Source organism: Equus przewalskii, chromosome 8 (assembly GCF_037783145.1).
Source record: "Equus przewalskii isolate Varuska chromosome 8, EquPr2, whole genome shotgun sequence".
Classification (NCBI taxonomy): domain Eukaryota; kingdom Metazoa; phylum Chordata; class Mammalia; order Perissodactyla; family Equidae; genus Equus; species Equus przewalskii.
Window position 1 is genome coordinate 79,080,356 of NC_091838.1, and position 11,004 is coordinate 79,091,359.

Genomic DNA, 11,004 nt, shown 5'->3' on the forward strand with positions numbered 1-11,004 from the left:
AATCCTCTGCCAGCTCTAAAAATCTATGATTCTCCTATTCTGCTATGTCATTTTCTTTCTATTCTTTGTGTCTATGTTTCATGGTTGTTTATAGGAATAAGGAAAGTGGTATCAACGTTCATTAATCAATTTCTGTGTGCTAGTTTGTTTATTTAAGCTTGAAACAAGATCCTTTGGGTGCCAGCAATAGAGACCTGCTCTGGAAAATGTATCGGAAAAAGTTTACATGGGGGTTACTGGGAGGAGAAAGTTTAGTTCAAAAATTGAAGGCAGGCCTTAAAAAGGAATATAGGAAGAAGGAATTAAATGAGTTAGAATCTGCAAGGCATTTCAAATGCTACCTACATTTGGTAAGGGCTATGGAAGTCTTGATTTGCTGCACAGCTAAAAGAATAAAATAAATGACTGGAGCCAGAGCAGCTGTGGGATTTGGCATTGCAGAGGTTATGGAACTTTTTATTCATGTCACCATAATAGGGATGCATTAATTGTGATCATCCTGTGTCTTTGAGTTACTTGAATCAGAATGCAAATTCCAAGGACAGTCTGAGTGTCCCAGATTGGGTCATAATCCCATCCCCTGGCATGATAGGATGGGGAATCTTGATAGGCAATTCTACCAATACTGCATGACAAGGTGATAAGAGGTGGGTTCTGAAAGGAAAATCAGAGTGTTGGCATCCAACACAGTGAACCCAGAGGCTGGGTAGCCCCCAACATTGCTCTCCATGAGATGTATCATCTAATTCATGTAAAAATATTACAGTATAGTATTGGGTTTTAGGAGACAACTCCCAAAGATGGGGGCTCACACAGCTGTGAGATATACAATGAATCACGTTACTTCCCCGTGCTCAGAATTCTCCTTCCATAGGGGACTGACAGTAATCACCTTGCAGGTTTAGAAGAGGATCCCTAAAACAATGGATACTTAGAGCAGGCCTGACACATAGTGGGCACTCAATTAATGTCAGCATTTTCTCAGTAGCCATGGGGACTTGGGATATTTCATGCTCGTAATGAGCCTAAATTTTCCCCTCCTTAAAACATAATCAGGGGCCAGCCCTGGGACAGGGTGGTTAGTTTGCGCTCTGCTTTGGCGGCCCAGGGTTTCACTGGTTTGGATCCTCCACGCGGACGTGGCACTGCTCATCAGGCCACACTGAGGCAGCTTCCCACATGCCACACTAGAAGGACTCACAACTAGAATATGCAGCTATGTGCTGGGGGGATTTGGGGAGAAAAAGCAGAAAAACAAAACAAAACAAAGCATAATCAATGCTACCAGCTCTGCAGAATTGCAATGAGGGTATTAGATGTACTAGGAAAGCAAAGGTTTGCAACAAAATAGATATTCAGTAAATTCTAGGAAAAAAAATGAATTATTATCATCATAATTATTGCCACATTATAAATGAAGAAACAAAGATCCAAATCACTGAGCTCATGGAAGAATGGCTTTATTACCTTTTTTAACTAAATCTGGCTATAAGAATGTTGATTATAAGTCAACCCCAGCACAGATGGGATCCCCATTTTCTCATTGCACATTAGTCTTCTTCTTTAAACTGCACTTTACCATAATAGATGGAGGAAGCTGGCTACCATACCAGATATCTCAGCCATCTTCCAGGACGTGGGATGATAGGATATATTTTCATATGGCCATAGTCAAGTCTTGGCAAGGGCTGAATTTCTAGATTTCTAGATTATTGCAATGAAGGATGCAGTGAAAGAGTCACAGTTACCCCACAGGTAAGTGATGCTGTTCAAATTCCACAATGGGGGAATCAGTAAAACTTAAAGAGCTGAGGGAATTCGCAGCAGGTGTGGAAATTCAGACAGCTATAAATTATCACTAAATTTGGCAACAAACAGCGCAGTATTTCTGAATAATTCTTTTATGCCTGTCATAAGAATTTGGCATGCAATTCTGTGCTGCAATGCATGTCATAAATACAATAATTTATGGTTTGTTTCTATCCAGTAATGCGCAGTGTCGTACTAAACTTGAGAACAAGCACAATTAGAACTATAATCAGTTGTGACATTTTTTGAAATGTTTCTGTTTAATTATTATTTTTTTGCTGTAGACTGACATTAATAGCTTTTTTTTTAAAGAAGACAAATCATAATAATTACTCCAGAGAAAATGACAAAGATAAATGATATTCATGCAAGAAGGCAGAATTGATCCAGAGACTGATTGATGGTTGGCGATGTGAAAAGGGAGGTAAAAATTCTGCTTCTTTAGTGGAGTCCACCTGTTAGCACCATCTAACAACAAAGAGGAAGTCGACAATGTTCCTCTCTTCTCCTTTGCAACTGCATCCCTTGGTGGCAGGTTAACACAGGATTTCCTCTGAAAAGTGAAAAGAGTGCTGGCTTTGGGGTCAGGAACATCCAAGGAGGAATCCTTGTATCACCAAGCACTTACTAACAATGTGACTTGGGGCAGCAGTTTACCACCTGGTTTCTGGGAATAATACTACCAAATTATTCAGACTTGTTTTGAGGATTTGTTGATATAATATAAATACACAGTCAACAGTAAGATTTTTTAAAAATAGGCTTTATAGTCAACTACCTTGATTTGAATTACATCTCTGACACTTTGCCGTGTTAATTCAGACCACTTAAAAATAATAATAACTAAAATTAAAACAAATTACACAGGACCTTCTCTGTACCAGGCACTGTTAATACATACATGTCAATTATTTATCCTTCCTCATTTGAATAGCAAATAATAATACTAATCCCCACCTTTTGTGCTGTCATTACATATAGGCAAAACCTTGTAAAGTACTCAACATTCTATTTACTTGGTAGGTAGCAAGCATTCAGGAAGAATTAGACATGGTATGAGTCTGACTGATCATAGCAGATGGATAATAAACAATATCTCTTTCTCCTGTAACCTGCACAGGCTCTGAGACAGATCCTGTGAGTAGATATTTCATGAGTTCTAATGTCTGGGACTAAATCATCATTCCTGACATCTGGATTGCAATATGAAAAAAACTATATCAAGCATTTTTAATAGAGCCACAAGTTCTTTAGGAGGGCATGGGGGATACATTAGTCAAAACTCTTTGGTTACAGGAGACAGAAACCACTTTGAGTGTTTTTAAAGCAAAAGGGGAGACTTTATTATGTGTAGCTGGATAATTCAATAAGCAGGACCCATGATTTCCCTCCCCCAGGGAGGACCTGTGCCAGGGAGGCTGCCTGCCCTCCAAGGATTGAGGGTACCATTGGAATTCTCTTTATTTCTTGCTCACCACCTCTTCCAAATCCTCATGCTATTTCTAAACCCCTCTGTGGGTTGGCACAGAGGCCAAGAGGAGAGTATGGAGAGCAGGACATTTCTTGCTTGACTTGCACCGTCATCGGCTGGCTTCTCACGCTGTAGGTCTGGCAGGTGTCTAAAATGGCTCTTCCTCCTAGTGTGTGCTGTCATAGGTGATTTGGGATCCTCCCCATAACCCCATCACTTACAGTGTCTCAGCTGAAGTTCTTGACCTGGGGAAAATGCATTCCATGTTGGTGGTAATGCTCACCCTCTCCCCAAACTTTACGGATCTTGTAGTCACATTCTAGCTTCTCCTCTGCCGACCCTTCATCTCAATCCTGTTGGGCAAGATCTAAGAAATGCCCCTGGTGGCTCTCTCACATTAGTGACCTACAGCATTTTTGTCTGAAAAAATTCCTAAATCAAAATCTGATCCTAATACAACAGCAACTCCCCTTTGCATCTTCACCAATATAGCAAGCCAGGCTGTGCTGGCCCTTTAGATTTACCAGGCAAAAGTCAAACACTGGTCTATTTCATCACTCCGACTGGAGAGCATATTTTAAGTCCTTCATTGGTCCTGATGAAATCTCTCTCAGTTGGCCTGAGGTAAGAGACAGGTCCAAACACTCTCCCTCCTGAAGAGAAGGAAAGGGAGAGGGAATTCCTTTCTAAGCAATCCTCTAAAAATTTCCTTTCTACCTGAATCTCTCTCCTCCATCATCCATGATGTGGGTTACAGTGTTCAAGAGTCATGTAATCAGTTTGAGGCTAAATCTCGCTTTGGGAATCCTAAAGGGTGGGCTGCTACTATTTCCTTTGATATCCAATATATGGTGTCCTCATGCCTTGGGCTCAGAGTGACACAGAAAACATTTCATTTTGACATCCAGTTAGCTAACGATACGGGTTTCCTTAGGGAAAACATCAGCCTGGTCTGTCAGCCCTCAGCCTTCTCTCACCTTCATCGGTCTTGATTTCTCTCTTCACTTCTGCTTTATTCTTATCTCTCAGAAAAGTAGCTAGAGATCACTCACCCTCAGTTTTGGTGGGAAGCCACAGTGACCCTATTTCCCTGGAGCTGTGTGTTTTAATTCCAGCTACCCTGCAAAATCAACTTGACTCTTCCTGGCTCTCACTAATGAAATCTTCAGAAAAAGAACTTGAAGGACCCCTTTTGGACCAGTTAACCAAATCCGGCCCATTATCTATGACAGCCAAGGCCCCATCCTGTAAATTGGGGCAAGTCAAAGACAAATAAATGAGGAGGAGGTTTTCTGGCCCATGGGCAAGATGTATATCACCAAAGTCACCCACTAGAAGGATGAAGTGAAGAGAAGCCCTCCTGTAAGAGGTGACATTGAAATTTAGCCTTGAAGTATGAGAAATAGATGCATGGCTAGAGACTGAATATGGTCAGAGTCTTTCTAGGGGGATTTTGGAGAGCACTAGTATAAAGCCTTTAATAGGAATGGAAACAAACTAATTAGGTGTCTTATGTGCCTAGTAAAGAAATATGACAGTTTTCAGGTGCCAAATAACCAATTGAGAATAAACATTTGTTCTCTTTCTATTGTTGCAAGAGTTGCTCTTTGTAGGAAAGCAAAACCATTCATTCAGTAAACACCTCTGAGAACCTACTGTATTCCAGGCACTCTTCCAAGTGCTGGGAGATACTGATGAATGCAAACTTTTTCCTTATTAAGTGGAAGAGATGAAGAGTAAACATCTAATATTTTACCACTTAAGGATCTACAAAGTGATGAGTAGTGGGAGGAGAGAGCTACTTCTGTTAGAATAATAAAGGCTTTTTGAACATGATTATCTTTGAGCAGAAATGTGAATGTAGTGAGGAAAGAGCAAAGTGAGCCAATCAGAGGGAACTGCAAATACAAGGCTATGAGGTGGGGTCAAGCGTGGCACGATAGAGGAACTTATCTGAACACAAGTGTGACTAGATACAAGTGGAGAAAACAGCCAGTGGGAAGGCAAAGCATAGATTTTACAAGAAGGAGAGAATTTCAGGGAAGAGGGACATCACCATCCTTTTCTTATTCCGTAGCAACTGGGGTTCTGGCCGTGGACTAGTCTTTTGAAATGGAATAGTGACACCTAAAGCATGAGTTCGAACATGTGTGGTGTTACTTGTGCAATTAACACCTAAAAGAGAGTCCTGGCCTCCAAATAAAATCTGTTTCTCATCACTTAATCTCTATTAAAGATGCCATGGAACACTTATTAATGTTCCTGTTTAGAGAAATGAGAAAAAAGTGTGAACTTAATTAGGCTCACTGTCTTAATCACAACCCCTAAATGCTGGCTTTTCCTTTTTCAACATACATACCTAGCCTGGATTTGGTGCTCTGGGGTCTGGGAATGCCTTTGTTTGAAAGGCAAGTCTTTGGGAAGTGAGTGAAACCTGAGAAAGAGAAAAAACATCAGAGATCAGATTGATGGAAATGAGTGACCTGAGAGCAAGGCTAATAAAGTTCATTCCAATCAAACAGCTGCCTCTGTTTGTCTGTCAGTGGTGACAACCTATTCAGGGACAAATGAGACCTTTCAGGTCTAGGGAGGTCAAAGAGAACCTGATGTGGGACAGGTCATTCTGCCAAATGAGCTTCTTCCTCTGAGAAAAGGGTGAATGGCTTGTGGTAAATATGTAGCAATGAAGGACATCCGTCCACTCCACTGGTTTAGAACAATCACAGAAAGTAACGAGGACCCCTCCAAAAAAATAATGGGGAGCAATACTCCTTGAGGGTAGCAGAGAAACCAAAATAAGAAACATAAGGGCAGGGCTTATGTTCAATATAGTTCACAATCAGTTAATCATGAGCCCAAATCAAACCACAGAGACCCCACCCTTAGACCAGAAGAAAGGCCTCCCCTGGGCTGGGTTAATGCTTGAATGATGCGTCCCGGGAGGAGTCAGGTGGGCATGGCATAGGGAGGTGGAATAGAGGTCATTTGAGGGTCTGGTGGCAGTGATTATTTCCCAAGCAACATAGAAGTATTTCCATATTTTAACAAAACTTGATGTTTCATTGAATATTGCCTGGATACCAGCCCTACATATCAGGCTAAAGTCCAAATATTTATTTCCTAAAAAAAAAAAGAAAAAAGTCTTCCAAGGTTTCTCTTTTTCTCTGGTTCCAGATAAGCTTTTTAATGTGTGGCTTGATTATTTTGTGCTTCCGTTCTGAGAATAGCAAGCTTTCATTTGGCATACTCAGGATAGAGGTGGTAACAGGGATGTAAATCCAAGAAATGTTCACTCATGCCTCCTTTTCACTCACTCAAGAGGAAAAGCAGATCGATAAGACAGTGCTACCTTCAATGAGCTCATGGTATGATGCATTAGAGGGACCACAAATGTCAAAGTCCACAGTGCATTGTGGTCAGAACTAAGAAACAGGGTGGTGGAGGAAGCACCTGGCCGCCTCTGTGAGAAGAGGACTAGTCCAGCAAGAGTGTTCTAGAATCGATATATAACATCGTGCTAAGCCTAAAAGATAGGTTTTAGATAGACAGAGAGAGGAGAGCATTCCAGGACCACAAAACAGGGGCCTGAGCAAGCATTCTAGGAGTGTATCATGACTGGAGGGTGTAGTATATGAAAACATGGCAAAAATGGCAAGAACTGTTAATTTTTAAAATGATAACTGTGATCATAACCTTCTGTATTAGTTTCCTAGGGCTGCCATAACAAGGTGCGACAGATTGAGTGACCTTGAACAAGAGAAATGAATTATTTCACAGTGCTGGAGTCCAGAAGTCTAAAATCAAAGTGTTGGCAGGGCCATGCTCCCTCTGAAGATGCTAGGGAAGAATCTGTCCCTGGGCTCTCTCCTAGCTCTTAGTGGCCTCAGGTGTTCCTTAGTTGTAGATGCATCACTTCAATCCGAACTCCATCATCACATGGCCGTGTTCTCCCCATGTGTCTTCACATCATCTTCCCTCTGTGCATGTCTCTGTCTGTGTCCAAAGTTTCCCTTTTCGTAAGGACAACAGTCATATTGATTAGGGCCCACCCTCGTAACCTCATTTTAATTTGATTGCCTCTGTAAATACTCTATTCTCAAATAGGGTCACGTTCTAGTTCTAAGGTGTTGAGGGTTAGAATATCAATATATCTTCCTAGAGGTCACAATTCAACCCCTGAAATCTTCCCTGGGAATTGGTTTCCAGCTTGCAAAGCTCTTCCTATCTTATAGAATTTTGTTGCATCCTTGCAACATCCCTGTGGGGCATGTATGAGTCACCCTATTTTAGAGATGGTTTACTCAAGGTGTTACTAGCAAATGTAAAAGTTGGAACTAAAATAATCTTTTTTTTTGTCGTTACTCAACAGGCCATGTGCTTTACAAAAAAATATCTCATTTGAACCTCAGAATAACTCTCTGAGGTAGGCAAGATCCTTCTTCATTTTAAACATGAGGAAAATGAGATGTGAGAGAAGTTGAGCAACATTCCTGAAATCATGCGAGCAGTGATGGCGCTGAGACTGGTGTCATGACAGACTAATTGCAGAGCACATAGACAACCATGAACAATGAGTCTTATTTAATTCCTTCATGCACACTGTCAATGAACACATTTAATAACTAATGAAAAATATGTAGCATTTCTTGAAAGCAAGAAGAAAATCTGAACAGGTTAACAGCATAGAGTAACCCCTAGGGATGAGTGGTGGTGGAGGTGGATAGTGAAGCCCTGTAGCCCTCAGAAATGAGAAACGGGACACTGACAGTGGGATCAAGCCTTAAGAGAATGACCCAAGTGGGAAAGAACCTGGATCAACTCTGCCTGAAGTGAGGATCTTGGATCGTGTTCATGTTGGTGAACTGGACCTGAAATAAATTTATCCAATAGCTTGAATGCCACTGTTTTGTGCCTTAGGGAGTACAGTTCTACAAACAAGAGCTTCATTTGAATTGTGTCTGAATAGAATAACAACGCCCAAGGCACACCAAAGATGCAAACCCTCTAGGGTAAAATGTAGGACTATGCAATGCGGCAGGTCAAGCTGTGCAACCACAAAACCACTAGAGAGAGAAAGCATGATGAGAAAAAAAATAGATCAAAGCATATGAACTACCACACAAAACACACATGGAAACAACTCACACATTTGCAACAGAACTTGTGAAGCAAATCTACAAGGACTTTAAAATAAGTACATTTAGAATTCTGAAATAGGTAGGAGGGAAGAGAAATTTTGCAAATAAATAATAAAACAATGTTAAATAAATAAGAAAAAAGTGGCAGATACATAAATAAATTAAATAAGAAACAAATAAAATGTTGGAATTGAAAAGTAAAGCCACTGAATAAGTATAATAATATCCATAGTAAGCATAAACAGCACATTAGATTTAAAAAAGAGTTAGTGGATTGGAATTTAAAATTGGAGAAATCCCAATAGCATATATATATATACGTATATATGTATATACATACATATATGCAATTGACTATAGTCTCTATATATAATATACACAAAATACTATATATATACTAGATATAGTATTATAGTAATGTATATATGATGGTATCTGTGGTATTGGTATATATTATTAATACATTATTATAATAAGTGTATATAGTATTATATATATAGCATATATGTGAGAAAGATCTATATAAATATATCTGTAAATATATTATAGGTTATATATGTAGATGTGTCTATATACACGATAGAATATATGTGGAGGTATACAGATAGAAAATATGAAAGATAAATAAAAACTCAAGGAAAGCAGCATAAGCTTTAATATATATCTAACACACATGACATGATACAGGGGGAGAATAGTGAAGATGTGGGAAAAAATTGTTCAGAGACAATGGCTGGAAAATGTTTAGAACTGAAGAATTCATGGCGGCCAGTGCCCATGAAGCATGGTTTCAGTCCACCTGGTACGTGTTTCCCTTACATCTTTCCTCCAGCATGCGTTTTGGCTTGTAGATGCCATTCATTCTCATCACTCAACCACCCCATCTTTATCCTCCCTCACCTCATTTTTCACCGCTTGGCTATGCTTCCCACCTGGAGCTGAGCAGATGCAGCTGAATCTTCTCCGACCACTGAGTATAATCTCAAAAGTGTGTCCAGAGGACACACCCAGGTGTCAAGCTGGACAGAGCTTCACTTTCTAGACCTTTGCTAGCTCCAAAGCTTGAGGCTTCCCTGATAGCACGCTCTGTCTGCTGGTTTGATAAATGACCCATTGGATTAAAGGATACTTCTCCTTTCTTCCTCTGCCCTCTGTTCTTCTTTTTCCAGGGACAGTTGTTGCTTCATGAATTTCTTAGTTGAAGGAGGATTTTGTATAACCTCTAGAGTTTATCCAAAACAGTTGTTCTGACCTGAGTCAACATCCAGCGAGCCAAATTTTAGCACCATTGGGTAAGGAACTTCCTCTAATTCTTTACATACCCATCTTTGAATTCAGAATCACGTGTTAGTAAAAGAGATGAAAATTGAAGCAGGGTTCCTATAGCTTGGAAATTTCAGAAAAGGAGCATTCCAGTGACCATACTACTGTTCCAAAAGGTGTGGCTACAAATGTGTCTAAAATGATGTCGGTATTCAATATTTCCAAACTAGGACAGCTTCACACTAACAACTACTTGGTGGGTATTTGTTACCTTTGTATATCTTTTCTCTCCCTGGGACATTGAACACTTTTGCTTAAGGAGGCTGTTCTTCCATTGACTTTCAAATGCCTAAAATAAGTCATATCCTGTCTGAGTTCCTGCCTACTCAGATTCATCACCAGTTTTTGATTGGTTTCTTGACTTTTTTTTTCACCTGAGTGTTCAGATGCCTGATGGTTGTTTCACTACTATTTCCAACTCACGACCTATGACATTTTTCTAAATGTTAAATTTCGGATTTTGAAAAATTTACTCAAAGAAAATTTATTTGTGAATGAGCTAAAGCCAGCAAGACATGAACAGGCTTTCGATAAGATTTTTATTGCTGCAAAAAAAGTAACTTTAAAGTAATCTTACTTTATCAATGTAGAACACAGTGAGAACTCAAAAGCCATAAAAATAATAACAGTGGACCACAGCATCACCTAGTCCAGTCAACCTCTAATGCAAAAGAATGCTATAACTACAGTGTCCAGAGCATGAGACCAAATGGCAACTACCCAGACACTGGAAAAATCACCTCTATGCTTAAACATGAATCCTTCTCCTTTCTGCTTAATTTTGTTTGTTTTTTTGATGGCCGGGTCATAAAGCCAAACTCCTCAATATGGTATCTATGGTCTTCCAGTCCAAATCAGATCCAGATCTGTCTTTCCACATCTCTCTCCGTCCATTTCCTCTTATCTCCCTTGAGTGCATCCTTTCCATGCCTTGCCTCTTAGCCCCCTATAGTGATCTGACCATCCCCACTTACTAGAATACATGACATTTTGCTGCCTCCTCAAATGTCTGCTGAATCCTTTTAATCCTTATAAAATGACCAAGAAATGACTCTGCAGCCAGATTACTTGGGGTCAAATCTTAGCTTTTTCATTTACAGGATGTGTGACTTTGGGAGAGACACTTTAATTTCTTTGTACCTCAGTTTTTTCATTGGTTAAATAAGAATAAATTACAATACCTACTTCCTAGGGTTATTCTGAGAATTAACTGAGACAATGCACGTACATCTTAGAACTATGTCCAACATACAGTAAGTGATC